This window comes from Talpa europaea (assembly GCF_964194135.1).
Source record: "Talpa europaea genome assembly, chromosome: 6".
Classification (NCBI taxonomy): Eukaryota; Metazoa; Chordata; class Mammalia; order Eulipotyphla; family Talpidae; genus Talpa; species Talpa europaea.
The window spans coordinates 99,295,049-99,314,648 of record NC_140072.1 but is presented as its reverse complement, the minus strand read 5'-3'; positions in this window follow the sequence as shown (position 1 = coordinate 99,314,648).

Below are 19,600 nucleotides of genomic sequence, written 5' to 3'. Positions count from 1 at the left end.
TCTTCCCTGTGATAAGAAAGAAAAGGAAAACTGGCCGTCCACCACTTAGGAAAGCAGAGAGAGGGTATTTCAGGAGCACCTTACCCTTGCAGCACCAGGATGGGAGCTGGTCAAAGAATTTGGAATGAAATTCCAGAGGCAATAGATCCCACCCTCACCATGGCAGTCTCTTGAGGCCCCTGAGAAACAGTTCTGGTCAATCTGGAGGTCTTGTTCCTAGTAGTAAGTCCAGAGACAACTTATGCCCTCAGTGTGGTGCAGTCCACTGGATTTGTACTGAAAGAACCCCCAAAATGATAGATTTCTTATCTTTTTGCAGATGAAAAAAATGAAATTATATTCTAGATGTTATCCAAGTTTTATTTTTGGTATTCCACCACTGTTTCCAGTTCCTATCTTTTCAACACAGTATAACTACTAGGTCACCATTTCCTGTTAAGTAATTGAGTCTTATGTAGAGGGGCATCTTAGCAGTCTGAAATAATTGAATGCTTTAGGTATGGGAGCCAATCTTCCCAAGAGCAGTACCATATGTAGTCCTCTTTCACCATTATATTCCTTTAGTATTCCCAGGCAGATCATTTGTTTGTTTAAATGAGACCGAAGTAAATCTTACGAGGGATATGAGAGTTTGTATTAGTAAACAAGGACATATTTTCTCCTAATTTTTATTTCTTATTCTCACCCCCTTTCTGATACGACTTTTGTTGGAGAACTTGAATGAGCAATAATTTCTAATATTGTATTTAAAAGAAATTTAAGGTCTCACTCATAGCAGGAATCTAGAAAACTTAAATAAGGGACCAGGAAAATGAATAAATATAAGAAAGTGAAAATCAAAATCAACAAACAACTATGAACCAGAGATACTCTATGGGGGGTGGGGGGCCGGGAGGGGAGGAATTGGGGTCAAAATAAGGGGGTTGCAATTGTATGGGGAATATAAAAATAAAATTTATAAAAAAAAGAAATTTAAGATGAAGACAATTTTTCCTATGAATTTTAAACTTTCTAAATCCAGTCATGCTTCTTTTGAGCCATGAAATAATTCCTTCTACTATTAGACCTCTCCCTTCAGAATTAATATTTCCTACAATAAATATTTTCTTAAACATAACTAATCTTTTTTCCTATCTAGTGAATTGGTTGTAGCTTCTTCTGTTTTTCTCTTTTATTTTTCATTGCTTTTGCACAACTATGCTAACTTTCCTTGGTAACTTCTTGGTTCTACGATCCCATTTTTATTGTTGCATTTAATATTTATGGTGCCTGTACTTTCTATAAGGATATGGGGTGGAAATATTCTATACTGCAGTAATTCATGCTTTGTTTTTAGGTTTTTAAAAATTGTGTCTTTTTTGCTTCCTTAAGTTCCTCTGAATATTTCTTTTTCCTGTCCCTCCATCTATCTTATACAAAAATTAAAATAAGTTTAAAAAATTAATAATTTTTGATTTTGTGTTGACCAATCAACTCTTCCCAAAGAAGTAACATAGGATTACTCATTATTACTTCATCTGATACATGTTCTTAGCTGCTTTGAGCAAGTGATTGGATAATTCCTGAAAATAGCAATAAAAATAATTATCCTTATATTTCTTTTTCATGCTCATATTTCTCCTGGACTTTATTTCTGGGCTTTGTGTCTTTTTGAAGAAAAATGCATAATGATTTTACTGAAACTTATTGTGCTTCAAGCTCTTTATACTAAGCTCTGTGTCTTTTATTCCATGTGCCACATGCAGGAAATACTTAACCAATGTTCTCTAGAAATTTTATTCTCTAACTGTTATGTTTTGTGAGCAATTTAGCAATTTCCTTCTATCTGTCAAACCACAGAAGGAAAATGGAGCAACATTGCCTTATGAAGTTATTTTGATCTGACTTCTACCATTGAGAGGGAAAAGATAAAGTTAAATGGACAAGATTCATGCTTATTTTTGTCTAAGTAATTTATTAACACATGACAGGAACTATCATACCATGAAATCATTCTTTAGTTAATTATTTAACATTATTTTTAATGGGGTACTGAAAAAATTCTAAAATTTTTAATTTCACACATTATTTATGAAAATGCTGATGGTTTTTGGGGAGGATGACTACCTATAAATAGACTATTCAAATTTCACACAGTTTAACTTTTTTTTTTATTTTTACAATAGCTGGGGTACAGGCCAAAGGCACGGGAGGGTGAGAGGATTCACCAGAGACAGAAGGGGAGCAGAACAGGAAGATGGACCGAAAGCACTGCTGAGGGGAGCCGCGGGCAAGATAGGAGGGGTCTGCCGCACCATGTGGGAATCCCCTGGCTGGCCAGGAATCAAACCCGAGCTGAAGAGGCTGTGGACAGCTTCACAGTGCTGAGCTCAACCCGCTGCACCACTGGAGAGGCCCCTCAAATTTCACACAGATTAATAAAATCATTGAATTTAGACAGGAGGCAAACCAAAAGATTATCTAGTTTAATTTCCCATAGGATGCTGACTTCTCTCCAACCACATCCTTGAAATGTGACCATTTCAATTTCTTTTAGTTTCTCTTTTACAAATCCCCTTCTCCTAAACATCCAACATAAGTCCAATGAATTTTGGGTCAAGAAACAAATAACAGTATTTGATATTTGAGGTTGATATTTGCATATCAATGCTGTTTCCTTGATACCCTCTCCTCCAACAACCAAAATTTTCTTACTGAGTCAAGTCCTTACAAAATCTAGCATCTACTTTCCCTTTAGGGACTTGTAACACTCAGGCTACTGTGCTTCTGGAAGGCTCATTCTACAGTTATGTCAATATGCTCAGACACATCTGATTTCTACCCACTATACAGATGTATTATTTATAAATTACCCCTTGTTTTAGACAAAAAGAATATTGGTTAGTTAAGGAGGCATTCCAACTGTAGATATCATGAAGACTGACTAAGTGGTAGCTTAAAAAAGCAGGATTTAACTCGTGTCCCATAAAAAAATGTTCAGACACCGCTGTCTAAAGTCCAGCTCACTGGTTCAAGGAGGGTGTCAGGGACCCATTCCTTCGTTTAGTCCTGCCACCACTAGCTGAGCAGCTTCTGTTCTCGGGTGTCTCCTACTCACTAAGATTTCTGCATCTCCCATCCCTTAATAGCCTTGTTTACAGAGTAAGAAAGAGATCTCTTTCTGATGGAGACCCCCACTTATACACTCTCCACCAGAGCCTTCTGCATTTGCTGGGGTGTGTGTGTGTGTGTGGGGGTAGATATTTTAGTGAGAATGGCCCCCATGAAAAAGACCAGAAGCAACAAATGTTGCCAACGGTATGTAGAAAAAAGGAACATTTTTACACTGTTGGTGAGAATGTAGAATGGCCTGGTCTCTCTGTAAAGAAGTGTGGAGATTCCTCAAAAGACTTTAAATAGATCTGCCAGCAATCCCACTACTAGGCATCTTCCCAAAAAACACTAATTCAAAAGGAAACCTGCACTCCCATGTTTATAGCAGCACTATTTACAATAGCCACACTATGGAAGCAACCTTTGTGTCCCAAAACAGATGAGTGGATCAAGAAGCTGTGGTATGTATACACAATGCAATACTACTCAGCAATCACAAAAGATAAACTTTTGGGCACTACATTACCAACTGTATGCCATGCCAGAGGATTCTCTCTAGGTCAAGAATTCCCCGGCCGTCCCAATATTTTCCAAGGTGAGCTGGATAGATGTTCTGAAATAACATATTGGAAATGTTACTTATTAGTTTTGACTCATAGAGCTATGAAATGCACACTGGCATATTAAAAGTGATAGTTGAATTGTAAGTGTTAACTCTATTGTTAAAAGTTATAAGATTAATAAAATCTTGTTTAACACAGTTTCCCAATTTTTTGGATCAAAGAACGCTTTGAGGCATAATAGCTGGGAACAAGTAATGGAGCCACGATTCTATGAAACACACCTTGGGAAGTGCTAACCACTCTAATTCTAATGTTAAACCTTAGCTTTGCTACCCAATGAAGCTTGTAAGTTTGAGTTGTCAAGTGTGAAATGTAAATGATATAAAATATACAATGCTGTGCTAGCAGTTGAACATGCTTCCAAATAGCACCTCTCCCCTTTGAAATTTATTAATACTAATCCTTACCCTTTAACAAGAAGACCATAATGTAATTTCTGATTCATAGATAAATCAAGAAAAAAGTGTTTTAGTGTAATTTATGGTAAAACTTTTGACATAAGGAACAATTTCATTTCTTAAAAAGGAGGAAAAGGAGGATGATAACTCCACCTATTTAAGGAAAGAAAAAGTTAAAATAAAACAAAAAACAAAAAGGTTAAACTTAGTTGCATATAGAAGATACAGAAGAGAAGAAAAAAAAAAGTATGCCACAATCAGGCAGGAAATAACTAGACTATGTTATGTGGCCACCAGTGTGAACTGCAAAGAAATTAGTCGTTCAGGCGTGTAGCCAAGGGAAAAAAAAAATAAGAAAAAACTCTTGAATTATAACTGCTGACAATTTTCCATAAAGGTAAACAATTTTGAGGAGTCAAACAATTGAAGTTCAGATTATCTGCTTCATTAAATTTGTGGTCAGTGAACAGAACATTCTCAACTGCCTCAAGCTTGGACTAATTTTATATCATGTACACACATTCGCATGCAGAGTCATGGTGATGAAACAACCAGTCGAAATAACAGCCAAATATGGCTCATGATGATGTTGGGGAAGCAGTGGAGGCTGGGCCTCAAAACCCACAATGTGGACCTGTGGGTGCTGACAAACTGGAGACAAGAAGGGGCTGCTTCTGGCAATGCTGTTAGCATTTTGCGTAATAATTAATGTAGTGCACAGGGGATATGTTCCAGGACCCCCAGGGGATACAAGAAACCTAGGATAGTACAAAGTCCATATATACAATGTTTTATCCTATATATACATATTTACAATAAAATTTAACTTATAAATTGGGCAGAGTAAGAGATTAACAATAATAAAATAAAACAATCATAACAATAATAATAAAAGTCACATGAACGTGGTCTCTCTTTCAGTACCATATTGTATATAATATTTTCAGGCCACAGCTGAAGAGGTTGTACTGAAACCATGGAAAACAATATTTCAGGTAAAGGGGGATACCCATCATATCACATTGAATTACTAGAAGACAGTCTTCCTGACATGAAAGTAGAGAGTCAGTTGTCTCTTCAACAGAGTTAGGTATGAGCCTAAACAATAAATCAAAAAATGTATGGCTCTAAATCCCTGCCTTAGAAACAAAGAAACTTGTGTCCAGTGTCATCAAAAATATGATTTTATGCAAACTTTTTAATGACTTTTAATAGATATTTTACATCTAGAATCTCCAGGAAAGAGCACAAACTTTTACTTATTCTCATTATCAGATCTGCTCATTAGTTGCAATGAAGTAATGGTGCTATTTTGTTACTTCATGGTATTATAAAAACATGTGACCCAATGAGATGAGAGTCTTTCCTGAAAAACTTTTTGACTATTGTAAAGATGCTCATGGGGAGGAGCAGAGGAATTTCAGTATGTACAATTTCATATTTGATGACTTCTGATAAAATAAAACCTCAAACAGTTTTGATATGAACCTCAAAATGCTAACATAAATTTAAAACTTGCTTCAGAGGTAGAAATATTAAAAACTACTATTATATATGAATATTTAAGGAAGAAAAGATTTAAACAATAGATAATCTATAGTTTAGAAACAGACTACAAAATAGCTTTTCTAGAAGTGGAAAATAACATCGTAGGTAAAAAGCATTTGTTTCTAGACCGGTCTTGATCATGTTTGACATTCAGCTCTTGCCAGGTCTATATTTAGAACAAGGCGAACTCAGACATGAATATGGAAGTACATGGAAGTTGGCCTTCTGGTATTTATTTGTACATTTACTTTAGAGGACAAAGAGGTCCTATCATAGATAAGGTAGTATCACTGTGTGAAGACTTGCTGGTTGAAAACAAGTTCTGGTATTTCTGTTTTTTCCTATGTCACAGTCTAGTCTAGTGGCCATTTAAGAATCTGTATCAGACCAATACAAGGAAATTTTATTTTATTTTTTTCAGATTTATTTATTTATGCATACAAGAGCTGGGGTGCAGGCCAGAGATGCAGGGGTGTGAGAGGATTCACCAGAGACAGAGTGGGGAACAGAACAGGCAGATTGACTGAAATACACTGCTGAGGGGAGCAGAGGGCGAGAGAGGAGAGGTCTGCCTCACCATGTGGGTTTCTCCCTGGCCAGCTGCAGATTGCTTCATAGTGTGGTGCTTAACCCCTTGCGCCACCAGGGAGGCCCTTTGCTGCTTTCTTTCTTTTTTTTTTTTTTTAAGATTTATTTATTTATTTATACACGCCCTGGGTACAGTCAGAAGAGCGGGAGGGTGAGAGGATTGAGCCAGAGCGGGGAACAGAACAGACAGACTGATGAAGAAATGCACTGCTAAGGGGAGCAGTGGGTGCATGGCAGGAGAGGTCTGTTGCGCCATGAGGGACCCTCACCGGTGGCCAGGGATTGAACAGGCGCTGCAATGGCTGCAGGCAGCTTCGCAGCCCAGAGCTCAACTGCTGCGCCACCAGAGGAGGCCCTACAATGAAATTTTAAAATGTATTAAGTATACTATTCTCAAAGAGTTACACTGTGTTCTAACACATGGTCAGCCTGTGACTGAAGTCCTGGATTCATAAAATCATTAAATTGAGTTGGGAAAATATTTTTTTTTTATATAAAAGTGCTTTAGTTCCATGAGGAATCCTCAGGGAAAGACATTTGGTAGGGAATTCTCCATGTCTTTAAGTTGATCCAATCCCTCTTAGAATTTTTTATGGTCTGTAAAATCTACATACCATAAAATTTGCCATCTTTACCATGTTGAGTGCACTGTTCAGTGCCATAAGATACATTCAGTATGCTGTGTAATCATTGCCGTCAATCATCTCCAGTTCTCTTTTTTTGTCTTTCAAAATGGCGAAGTGCCCATATACCCCATGCTCCCCCCAGGCTTCCCGCCCTTGGCAATCACCATTCTTTCTTTTGTGATGAAATTGACTACTTTAGGTACCAAATATACAAGGAATCATACAGTACTTGTCCTTTTGTAGCTGGCTTGTCTCATTTAACATTATGTCATAGTGTTCACCCATCGTGAAGTAATTATCTCTAATCTCCTATTTTTGCTATTGGACCAAAAAAGTAGATGTGGTCATTTCATTTTTTTATATCCATATAATATTTCATATCAATTTACTTCAAAGAGAGCTTAGAAAATTTGCCTGGGGTGTGATTTGTATTCCCCTTTAGGAGAAATCTAAAAGTACAAAACAGTGTTAGGAGAAGTATCAGGAAAAGAAGCAATTTTGACTCTGGGTTAAAGATTTTCTTTATGCCCTATTCTTGAAAATTCTGGACTCACAGATCTGGATGAGGTGCCAGAATAAATATTTTTGAAGAGGCATTTTTAAAAACAGAAAGAATGCCAAGAACAGAGAATTCTCCTCTGAATTGCACTGTACTAATTCTACCTATGATTTCCACCCACTGTGAATTGCAATAAAGATAAAGCCAATCCATCCTCTTTGATGCATTTCAAAATTTGACTTTGTCTCCACTGCTTGAGGCAAAACACCTCCATTTTCCTGAAGTAACAGCCTTTTATTTTATGTAGTTCCTTTAGCTGTCCATTAGGTAGTCAATATTCATTTGGAAAGAGGCTTCCAGAACTGCTGCCTGTTCAGCATCATTTCCTAATATTCTTCCTGTGGCATGCAGAGTGCCAAGATGGAAGTAAGGTTACTAATCAGTGTCATGAGATAGGAAGATTATCTGCTTTAGCCGAAGCTAATCACAGAGTCCTCTCTCTCTCTCTATATATATATATATGTGTGTGTGTGTGTGTGTATTTTTTACATTGTTGTTCCTCTCAGGTGTAATCCCCATAGAATTCCCACCACCAAGTCACCTGTGGACCATCACTATAATCTCTTGTGTTCGTCCCTCCCCCTCCCTTGCTGAATGTCTCCAATTTATCTTTTGCCTGATAGTTTTGTTTTTGTTTTTTCCTTATTCCTTCTTTGATTCCCCTAAATTCCTCCTATAAATGAACCTATCCTATGTTTTTCTTTTCCTTCTGACTTATTTCACTGAGCATAATCCCTTCCAGCTCCATCCATGTTGCTGCAAATGTCATGAGTTTATCTTTTTTGACTGCTGAATATTATTCCATTGAATCATGGAGTCCTTTAAAAGCAGTGTTTCCACCTGGTTGCAGAAGGAGAAGTCAGAGAGATTCAAAGTAAAAGGGACTCATTGCCAGGAAATCCTCCATTGTCGAAATGGAGGGAGTCACATGCAAGGACCTGGGAGTGCCTCTGGGAGCTGAGAGTGGTCCTGGGTAGAGGATCAGATAGAAAATGGGGTCTTCTGTCCTGAGGCTGAGGCAACTCAGTCAACTCTTTGATTTTAGCTTCAGGAGACTCTTAGTAGAGGACCCAGTTGAACAGTGCACAACTTCTGATAACAAAAACTGTGAGTTAATAGTTGGGTGCTGTTTTCAGTCACTAAGTTTAGGGCATTTTATTATGCAACAATAGATAATGAAAACATTGCCTCTTCTATTTTATGTTCCAACAATACTTATCTACTTGCAGTTCTAAATATAGCTCTCTCTCCTCGCTCTCCTTCTTACATTTGTTTATGACATTTCCTTGCTTTGGCTTCCCCCTCTTATCTGATCAAATGAAATACTCTACTCTTCTTCCTGTTCAAGGCATATCTCGGGCATTCCAGTCACCAGAAAGCACCATTGCCTTCCCTTAATGGACTTACTGTGTATTAGTCCCTGCTGCAGGAGGAATTAGAGAGAGCTCTAAAGATGTCCCTGGCAGGAGAATTTTCAAGTACCAGCTTTATGATGTTGTTGAAAAATAAGATGATGAGGAATGAAGTTGCGAATAAATGTATAAAAGTGCTTGTAGATATTTTTATATCTAAGTCATTTTAGATATAAAGGACTAAGTCATTTAGATATAAAGGACTCCATGATTCAATGGAATAATATTCAGCAGTCAAAAAAGATAAACTCATGACATTTGCAGCAACATGGATGGAGCTGGAAGGGATTATGCTCAGTGAAATAAGTCAGAAGGAAAAGGAAAATATAGGATAGGTTCATTTATAGGAGGAATTCAGGGGAATCAAAGAAGGGATCAGATATTTTTATACCTAAGTCATTTTTACCACCTAAAGATAGTAACAATATTATTTGACACATCACACTGGCAATAATTGGCAGTCCAATCTTTGTATTTACTACCCTTTGCTTAGTAAAAACTTTTAAGGATGTCCTTCCTCTGCAATTTCAGTGAGATGCTTGTCAATTCCTCCTATTCTGCTCCAGATGGACACCTAAGGGTTCTGTGGTTTTTATAACTTGAGCTCTGAGAGTTTGACTCTTCTTCCTGCCTCCTGTAGTCTGCAGACTATACTACATAGCTTCAGACATGGGGAACAGTAAGAACAGCCTCAGCATATTGAAGTAGGTGCTTCTCAATCCTCTCCCCAGTGCCAAGAGGTCATATATCTTTCCTGATAACTTTACCAAATCATAGGCCCTCATTCTCCCTTCTCTCCTTTCCTTTGATGATAAAAAATCAGGAACATCATCAATTTCATTTATCTGCTCCCCCGCCTTGGATTTCAAAACGATTTCTGTACCCGTGACTACATCCTCTTTCAACACTAATCCTAAATTCCTTTTCTAATTGCATTACATCCTTTGCATTCACAAAGACTATATCCTCTAATCTTTGATAATCCTCAGATGCACAAGTACATTATAGTTTGTACCCAGGGGCCCTGCCACTACAAAGAGAAATAATCTGTAATTCTGTCTATGATTTTAAGAAGCTCATTTGTAGATACAAACAATTGTTCAGCACACAAAGCAGTATCTAGAAAGTAAAGCAAAAAAAAAAAATTGTAGTTCATGCAAATAGTGTCAAAGGGTTTCAGCATTTTACAGGTAACAGTAGACAGACAAGTATGGAAATCTAAATTTGGGTACAGAAAACGTTTCAAGATCCAAGCATCAGAGAAATCTCTTAAGAGGTCAAAGAAAACAGGATGCCTAGAAAGAGGTTCAGGTGCAGAATTTTAGTCTTGGTGGGAAGTGACAAGAGTAAACCTGAGTTTGGTCTTGAGGGAATGAGTGCTGGTGAAAGAAAGACAAGACTCCCACGTGAAAAATCAAATCTGCGACCCAGTTACTAGAAGTAGGCCACAAGGCAGGGACTGGCTCTTGAATACAGTTTTAAAAAGTGGAGCAAGACAGAAATCGCATGTTGTTCTCCAAATCTACTTGTGCAAGTTTGCAAGTATATATACAAGCAAGGCTACTAATTGCAGCAGTTGGTAATAGGGAGAAACATAGAAAGTAAATGCTCACCAGTGAGAACCTGTTTATATAAATGATGGACTATTTTGCAGCTCTTAAAACCAATGAGGTATTTAACTCATATGAGTTGATGTGGAAAGATTTCCAAAATATATTATTATTAACAGGAAAACATTGGCACATAGGTCAAGATAAACAGTTTGATATCACCACTGCGAAAGGGAAAATAGGCTATACCTGGACCACACACAGATACACACACACACACATGCACACACACACAAACAGTGTATATTAGTGTCCACTCTTGAGGAAAAGACATTCAAAGCATTTCAAACAGAGATTTGACGTTTGATTAGCGATTATTTAAAAATTGTTGCAGAGTCACAGGGGAAGGTAAGCTTACCCAAATGTAAGCAACTTTAGGAAACAACTAACATCAAATAGAGCAAAAGGAAAAATTATTTAACCAAGAGTGCAAAATTACTCTTGTGCTGAGGCTGTTGGAGGATCTGTCTGGATAAATTCTAAGTCCTTCTCACTCCAACCACGATATCCCCTTAATATGCTTTCTTTTGGTCCCCAGCTAGGAAGAGATGGTCTTACCATGGCAATCTACTGATTATTATTATTATTATTATTATGTACTTTATGCAATTTGAAAATTGTGTTGGAGGAGGGATTGCCTATCAATCCTTTGGTTTGTGTTTACTTTTATTTTTTTCCTTTGTGCATTTACTCTATGTGCATATTGAAAATATGTACTCTATGAACCTAAAATGAAAATATTATTTCATTATATTGAACATGGTTTCAGTTTATCCATCCTGTCTTTACCTTGCAAAATGAAAATCACATTAGAAACTAGTGAAATATCTGGAACACACTTTAATTAAAGCTTTCTAAAAATCAAAACTTAAAAGCTAAACACAACAGAAAATTTCCAGAAGATAAACTTGTTACACCTAAATAAAAATAAAGTCAAGTTTCCTGGTAATTAAATAAACCCAACATAAAATAGAAATATGATGAGCTTTAATTTTTTTGGCTAGAAGTAGTTATTTGATTAAAATAATGATATTGAGAAGATTGCATTCAAAATTATTTGTAATTCATTGCAATTTTTTACACAATTTAATTGCCTGACATATTTCTTTATTGTTTGTTTTTGTTTTATTATGTTTACTTTTATTGAGGTATCATTGGTTTATAACCAATGATATGATTTAAGGCAATAGATTCACGCCTCCTCAGATAGAAGTCAGAAAGACAGTAAAAAAGATAATGAAACCAAAAGCTGGTTCTTTGGAAAAATAAAACAGAACAGACAAACAAACCCCTAGCTAGGCTTGGAATAGGGTGGTCCCCAGGAAAGGGGGAGGTTCCAGGTTCCCTGACCCACCCAAAGGAGGGTGGAGCTGAGCAGGGAGAGAAGAAGCTGCAGAGGAGACTGAGGAAAGAAGGAAGCAGGATGGAGAGCCAGAAGGAGACCTGGAGGAGGCGCATGGAGCAGAGACATGGGAAAACACTGCACTTGCCTTTTGGTTGTGGACTGGGTGACACAGATGTGGGTGAGAGACCCATGGGGAGGTTAACAGTGGCAGCTTTTATCTTGATTTTGATTTTTCTCTTTTCCTCCCAAACTTGTCTGGTTGTTTCTGACCCTTCTCTGTGGGTCCCTGCTGAAAGGTGCTTTAGACTTGTGGCAGGCTTTGGGGCCTTGCTCTGGGCCAATCCCATTTGGGGGGACTTTTACCCATGAGGGGACAGGTAACTTTGGGTTCTTGATTTAAAAACTATATTCCTTGTCTTTTCTGTATTGTTTACTAATTGTATTAAAGTTCTTTTCCATGAAAGGTCTTCTATATTTTGTGTTAATGCGGTGAATGGCAGAACCTATTTAGAGCAGGCAGGTTTGGGGGTTCTTGGGTGTCCCTCTCCCTGCCATGTAGCAGGCTCACAAAGAAAAAGAGGGCGAAAACACAAATAAATAGGATCATTAATGAAATAGGAGAAATTATAACAGACACAGCAAAAATCCGGAGGTTTGTAAGAGGTTGCTATGAACATTTATATGCAAAAAGTTCAGCAGTCTAGATGAGGTGGACAAATTCGTAGAATTATACAATCACACAAGACTGAATAAGAAAGAAACAGAAAAACTAAACAAGCCAATTACAAGTAAGGAAATTGAAACAGCAATCAACACTCTTCCAAAAAACAAAACCCCAGAACCAGATAGTTTTATAAGTGAGTTCTACCAAACATTCAAAGACGAATTAATATCCATCTTGAGCAAACAAAAAATTGAGAAAAAGGGCCTCCCCTGGTGGCGCAGGTGGTTGAGCGCAGCTCTGTGAAGTTGTCTGCAGCCTCTACAGCGCCGGTTCGATCCCGGCCAGCAGGCGAGGGTCCCACATGGCACAGCAGACCTCTCCTGTCTCGCCCACTGCTCCCCTCAGCAGTGTACTTCGTAGTCTGCCTGTTCTGTTTCCTGCTCTGTCTCTGGTGAATCCTCTTACCCACCCATGCATCTGGACTGTACCCCAGTTCTTGCAAATAAATAAATAAATAAATAAATAAATAAATAAATCTTTTTAAAAAATTGAGAAAGAAGGAATGCTTCCAAATACATTTTATGAGGCCAACATCACATTAATATTGAAACCAAATAAAGACAACACACACAAAAAAGAAAACTACAGACCAATCTTGCTAATGAACATGGACATTAAAATCCTCAATAAAATCTTAGCAAACTAACTCCAACCATGCATCAAAAGGATTATATACCATAACCAAGTAAGGTTCATTCCAGGGACAAAAGGATGGTTCAACATCTGAAAGTCAATGTAATTCATCACATCAACAAAAAGAAAGATAAAAACCCTATGATCATATCAACAGACACAGAGAAAGCATTTGATAAAGTTCAACATCAATTTATTATGAAGCCCTTTGAAAAACTTGGGATAAAAGAAACATATCTCAACATAATAAAAGCCATATAGGATAAGCCCAGAGCTAGCATCTTTCTCAATTAAAAAAACTGAAAGCCTTTCCACTAAGATACAGTACAAAACAAGGATGTCCACTCTCGTCACTACTATGCTACCTAGCACTGGAGGCCCCAGCCAGAACAATTAGACAAGAGAATGTGGTGATGGACTCTGGGTGCTTCAGTGATGGGAGATCTATGGTGACCACACTTGAGGGAAGAAGTGATAAAAAAAATAAAGCTTTAAATATGTTTATTTAGTTTGTTTTTAGATATGCTCTTGTTTAGTAAATGTTCAATGACAAGGAAGACTTAATTTTGCTTGGCTAGTAGGGGCAGTGGGGGTGGGGAAAATGGAGAGAGAGCCTGATATATTATTCAAGACAAGATAATTTACAGTAATAATCTACAGATGGTTTTATTTTAACCCTTGTGAAAAGAGCAGTCTATTTAAAACTGCGCCAGGAATGTGTTGGGTTTTTGAGATTAAATTTCCAAATAGAGCTGTGGAGTATATTTTTAAAAGTGACAAGTATGTTACTTCAATACAGCAGTCAATCGAGTCAGTTACATCACAAAGACTGTATCTGATGCTTCTCAGCACTACTTTGGATTCCCTTGGTGTGACATGTCTCTTATTGCAGCTTCTACTATGGTAACTACTCTGTGTTTGTGTACCTGCAAACACAACGTAACACCCAGCCAGGGGACACAGCATCCCCAGCCTTCTTTGCTGAGGTTGAGGCAGGGTTATCTTGGAACCCATAGCAAGCAACAAACTGCCCATAGCAGGGGCAGTTTTTGTTGTGTTTTTTTTTAACAGTAAATATTTTATTTTTTAGTTCTATGAACTATACACAATTGCTGTCAACCTAAATGATGAAAAAATGTTTCCCATAATTTCTTGGTTTTAGTTTTCAAGATAAGTCAAAAAAGAAATTTCTTTCCATTTTGTGAAATTTGATCTACACTTTAAGTGGAGTCAATTTTGATGACGGACTGGAACCTGCTTTCTCCCCCAGGCTGGGCAGCCCTTAATTTCACAAGGCTATTCATCCAGAAGGGAGTGAGCAGCCAGGAATATATCTTGGTGCTGGCTCTCCTCCTCCCTGCTTTGCTCTCCTTTACTCCAGTGCCCTGACTCACACTTCAGTAAAGTACTTGAACTAAAGCGTTTATTTTAAGCTCTATTTCATAGGGAGCCATGGCTAAAACAATCTCTGATACACAGTGCTTGGGTTCTGAAGGTTCAATTCTATGACGAGTGCTGGGGGAAAAACACATTGAAAATATGATTTTGAATACAGTCCGATGGGAAAACTCACATGTAGGAGGAACCACTGGAACCAGAAGCTCAAACGTTATCAGGACATTCTCTGTATCTCTCATCTGTGTTGCTGCTTCCTCTTTCCCGCTGTTCTTCTGACTGACTGTATAGTTTTGTCTGATTCTCTGGCTCACCTGGAAAGAAACGGCCAATGTTTAAGGGAGGACACTCACCCCTTTCCTCTTGTTTTCCTGGAGGCACCTCTATTAAGTTGCTCCCTGTCTTTGCTGCAGCTCGACTCCCCATTTACTCCCCAAGATGTGACTGATCTGATTTGTGAGTTTGGAAAAGGTACTGAATATATGCAGCTCAGCTGGTTTCCGTCTCATTGTTCTCATTGTACACTTCCAACCAGGTGTTCTCAATATCCACCAGGACGTGCTCCTTTCTCTGCCTGTCATTTCAACGTCAAGCCTCTGACTTCAACTCTTGTCATACTGCATTCTTCGTGATCTCCCCTACACTTGCATCCTCGGGTGACCTTGAGTAACCCCTGACAGTAAGTTTCTATAAATCTGTATTTCCAGCCCCACCTCTCCCCTGAGATTTAATGTATGGCCAGATACACCCAGAGCTTATATAGACTCAAGAGTGCTTTTATAAATATCATAAAGACTGGTATCTATTGGACTCATATTTTTAATAACATCTAACTACCAATGGGACGTGTCCACCTGTGTGTTCCATGGCCGCTTCACATTTCATGTGTAAAGGAGAACTTACCAGGTTCCTCACCCCACAAATGGGTCTTCTATTCCTGCCCATATCCCCCTACTCTGTCACCCTAAAGAGAAACATCTTTGTCTTTTTTCCTCCTGCTGCAACACTGTTTTTCCTTAACAAATCTTAGCAGCCCTTCTGCTAAACATCCCTTGGAGTTATGTCTTTCTCTTTTCTCTCATATTACCCAGTCCCTGTGCAATGGCGCCATCTCTTCTTTTGCTCAACCTCCCTAATGTATGTAAATACCCTTGTTCCCTTGCTCACTCCTATTCTTCCCTGTGATTTAGCTTAGCCTTTCTTTCCTCTTCCTAGATCAAATTAGAAGCCCCTTGATACTCCTCCGGAGCGAACACCAGTGTGGTGCACTGGGCTGTGTCCTCTTGGCATGCCCAGGGGACAATTCTCTGTGCCTTACCCACTTCCTCCATCAAGTCCTCTCTGAAATGCCCTCGTGATTTTCTGCCACGGGGCTTTCTCTCAGTCGATGGTCACATGCTGAGTCCAATTGCAGAAGCAACGTGGAAAAGTGGCAGAAGATGAGACCCGAGGCAACCTCAAGTGGGGACAGGAGTCAGCAGATGCTCTAGCAGGGTGACCCAAGGGCCTCTCTACATAGTTCCTCAGAGGGTCTCTAGTAGCACCGTGGCCCTGAGGTCACTGTTGCTCACTGATGTTTTTTACCAGCTTTTTTCCTTCCCCTTCTCACTGTATAATCCCTTGCATGTTTCCTGGCATGATCATCCAAATAAACTACCTGTACCCACATATTTTATTTAGGCTCTGAATGAGGCAAGTGGAGTACCCAAACTAAGCCATGCTCTAATGGTATCTGATCTATACTGACGTGGTAGAGTTTGTTATGTCGAATTAGCATTGCTGCCTTTTCTGTGCATCTTTAATGGCCAGTGCTCTGACATGGGCCTGGATTAGAATAGATATTATGAGAAATATACAAAAGCAGGAAGGACGGGTGGGGTGGCAAGAGCAAAGAGAGAGGAGAGGGAGATGAGGGGAAGCTAGAAGAAGGAAGGGAAGGACAGATAAAAGGAAGGAAAAGGAGGGGAGAGGAGAGCCCTTTTGGTTAGCACTGGCTATTCCAACTTATACTTTCACTTTGAGGAGGTACAAAATTTGAATGGTGCATTGCAAATATAGGATATTATTGGAAATTTATCTAAAAAGCGAGTCACAGACACAGTGGGTTTTATCTTCATGGAAAGGTAATTAAGAAACCAAGTCCTTGGGCCTCCCCGGTGGCGCAGCGTTTGAGCACTGGGTTGCGAAGCTGCCTGCAGCCTCTGCAGCGCCGGTTCCATCCCTGGCTGCTCCCCGGCCACCGGAGGAGGGTCCCACATGGCGCGCAGACCTCTCCTGCTGCCCGCTGCTCCCCTCAGCAGTGTACTTCGGTCCTTCTGCCTGTTCTGCTCCCCGCTCTGGCTCTGGTGAATTCTCTCACCCTCCCACGCTTCTGACTGTACCCAGTACATGTATAAATAAATTAAAAAAAAAAATAAATCTTTAAAAAAAAGAGAGAGAGACCAAGTCCTTTGCTGGAACTGTGACACATTATCTGAGACTTGCAGTAAACAAAAACAGCGCGGTGTTTCTTTGGGGGATATGATGAGGACAGGGTACCTGAGAGCAAATGATAAAGATGGAATCAGCAGAGGGGCTGCCATTGCACAGTTTTCAATTTCCTCAGGATGTGTGTAAGGAAGATGGAGTGTGGGAGATGAGAGCCCAAGTCTACGGGTTCAGGGTTATTAAAAAAACGGTTGAATCCTTTACTGGAATTTCAGTTGATCTCTGCAAAACAACTCTAAAGAGAGAAAGCTTCACCAGAGAATAATGTGATACCCTGGCACATAATTATTTATGAAGTGCACATCACAGTGGCACCTAAACACTTCAGAGATATTTGATGCATGGCCTGGATGCATCCAGAGCTTTATTAGACTCAGGGTGCTTTACAAATGTAATAAAGGCAGATGTCTAATGGAGTCACGTTAAAAAAAAAAATCCCCACTGCCAGGGCACTTGCAAATGTTCAGTTGTCTCCTACTACCCGAATACCAGTCTCCAGAGAAATGCTCTTAATAGAGCATAAATAAGTGGACTAGAAGTTCTTGGTCTCTGAAAGAGATTAGTGCCGGGAAATAAAATAGTAATTTAGGAGAAGAAAGAATTAGAATACATACCTATATCTATCTTTTGATTTATTTCTTTTCTTCCATTTTGATGTTTTTCATTTTTATTCTTTCCTCAGCAGTTGTCTTGTTTATATTTAGAAAATCTAGATAGCCAGGAATCCTTGGTGTAAATCATTTCCTTTTACAGAGATCTGCGAGGTTACAGATATTGCTTTCCTAGCCCACTTTACTAAAGCAAAGACTGTCTATAGAGGATTTTCACACAAAATGAATGTTTAAAAAACTTAAAATACAGCTATATTTGGATCCATGAGCTATAAACAGCAGGAAACCTGCAAGATTCTAAAACCTGCTATTTCCCCTCTTATTATTTCTGTTTTACAAAGCTTTGTGTGTTCCATCTTCAGAAGCTAACTCAATTCTTTCAGTTCAAGAAAATGTATTACCTTACCATGGTGTGCAGCCTTTGGATTTTTCTGACTTGATCCACAGATGTCACCTCAGAAATGATGCTTGCCATTCAGCTCAATTTGCATCATTACACAAAAGGGACTCTCCTTGGAAACCTTTCATGTGCTTCTGAAACATAATAGCATTTCAAAGAAATGTGTTCTTTTTAAGATAATAACTGCTGTTAACTCCCCCACTAGATCTTGCTGAAGTTTATGCCAATTAAGCCAGTACTTACAACTGGCTGGAAATGATTTGACAGTGACTTAACTCTTTGGGGGAATGTTATTCTTTAACTTACTACTATGGCAAAAATTTGTTTTGCTTTTCAATATGTATTAGAGTATTCAACTGTCATCTCTGTTTTTCCTCTACTTATTCCTGGGAGTAGAAATCCATTTTTGGTGTTGTATATTTGTTGTTCTTAAAAAAACAGATAGAATAATTGCTGTGGATTGAACTGTGAACCCCTCCCAAATCCAGATGTTGAAGCTCTCCCCCTACAGTACCTCAGAAGGCTGGAGATAGGGCCTTATGGAGTCTTACGTTAAAATGAGGCTGTTAGGGTAGACCCTAATTCAATCTGTGTGGTGTTCATACATGAAGAGGAAATTTGGACACAGAGAGAGATACTGGGGATGCTCACACACAGAGAAGGGACCAGAGGAGGACATTGAGAGAGGACAGCAAAAAGGTAGCAATCTTGAAGTCACGGAGAAGGTTCTCACAGGAAACCAAACCTGACCATGGACTTCTAGACTCCACAGGTGTGAAAAAATAAATTCTATGGTTTAACTATTCCATCTGTGGTGTTCTGTTATGGTAGCCCAATACACGCAAATTCTACATGCCATATCCCTTCCAAATGGCCATTCAGCCTTGGCTTGAAGCTTTTCAGTGTGAGGGAAGGTGCCACTCCTCACTATCTATTCCATTCAGTGACTGTGGTTTCCTGCAGCAATTCCCTTCCACTGCTGAAACATCCATCGCGCGCTACACAGGATGATCTCCTATTGCCACAGAAGCCAAGTGCTTTCAAAATAAAATGACTGTGAGTTGGTGAAGAATGACCTAAAGTCCCTGAATTTCTAGACAGTGCCTCTGAATGCAATTTCACAAACTCAGTTGCTAAACTGAGACTCCTCTGTCTCCGAGACATCATTGGAGGCTGCCTGTGGCCCTCCTGAGCCTCTCACTCCTTGCTACCTGTAACCGGCATCTTGCTGGTCTTTCTGACTACAGCTTCCAGTAATTGCTACCCAAAAGAGGCTATTTTATGTACATTGGAGGAGTAAAATTCACTGTGGGCTAATCACCCACTTACCACCTCCCTGACTGTTTTTATTTGGTGAGATTAAATTACAATGAACAATGAAGTCTGAGTTAAAGAGGAAAATAAGGCACCCTGAGGGCAATTTAGGAGCACCAGATGGGAAAGAAGACAAACCTTTGCCTTGCACAGAATGTGTGTGTGGCAGTATCCTCTAGCAAGGCTTCCTCTCTGCCCTTGCCCTGACAGTATCTGCACACTCCCCACCTCCCC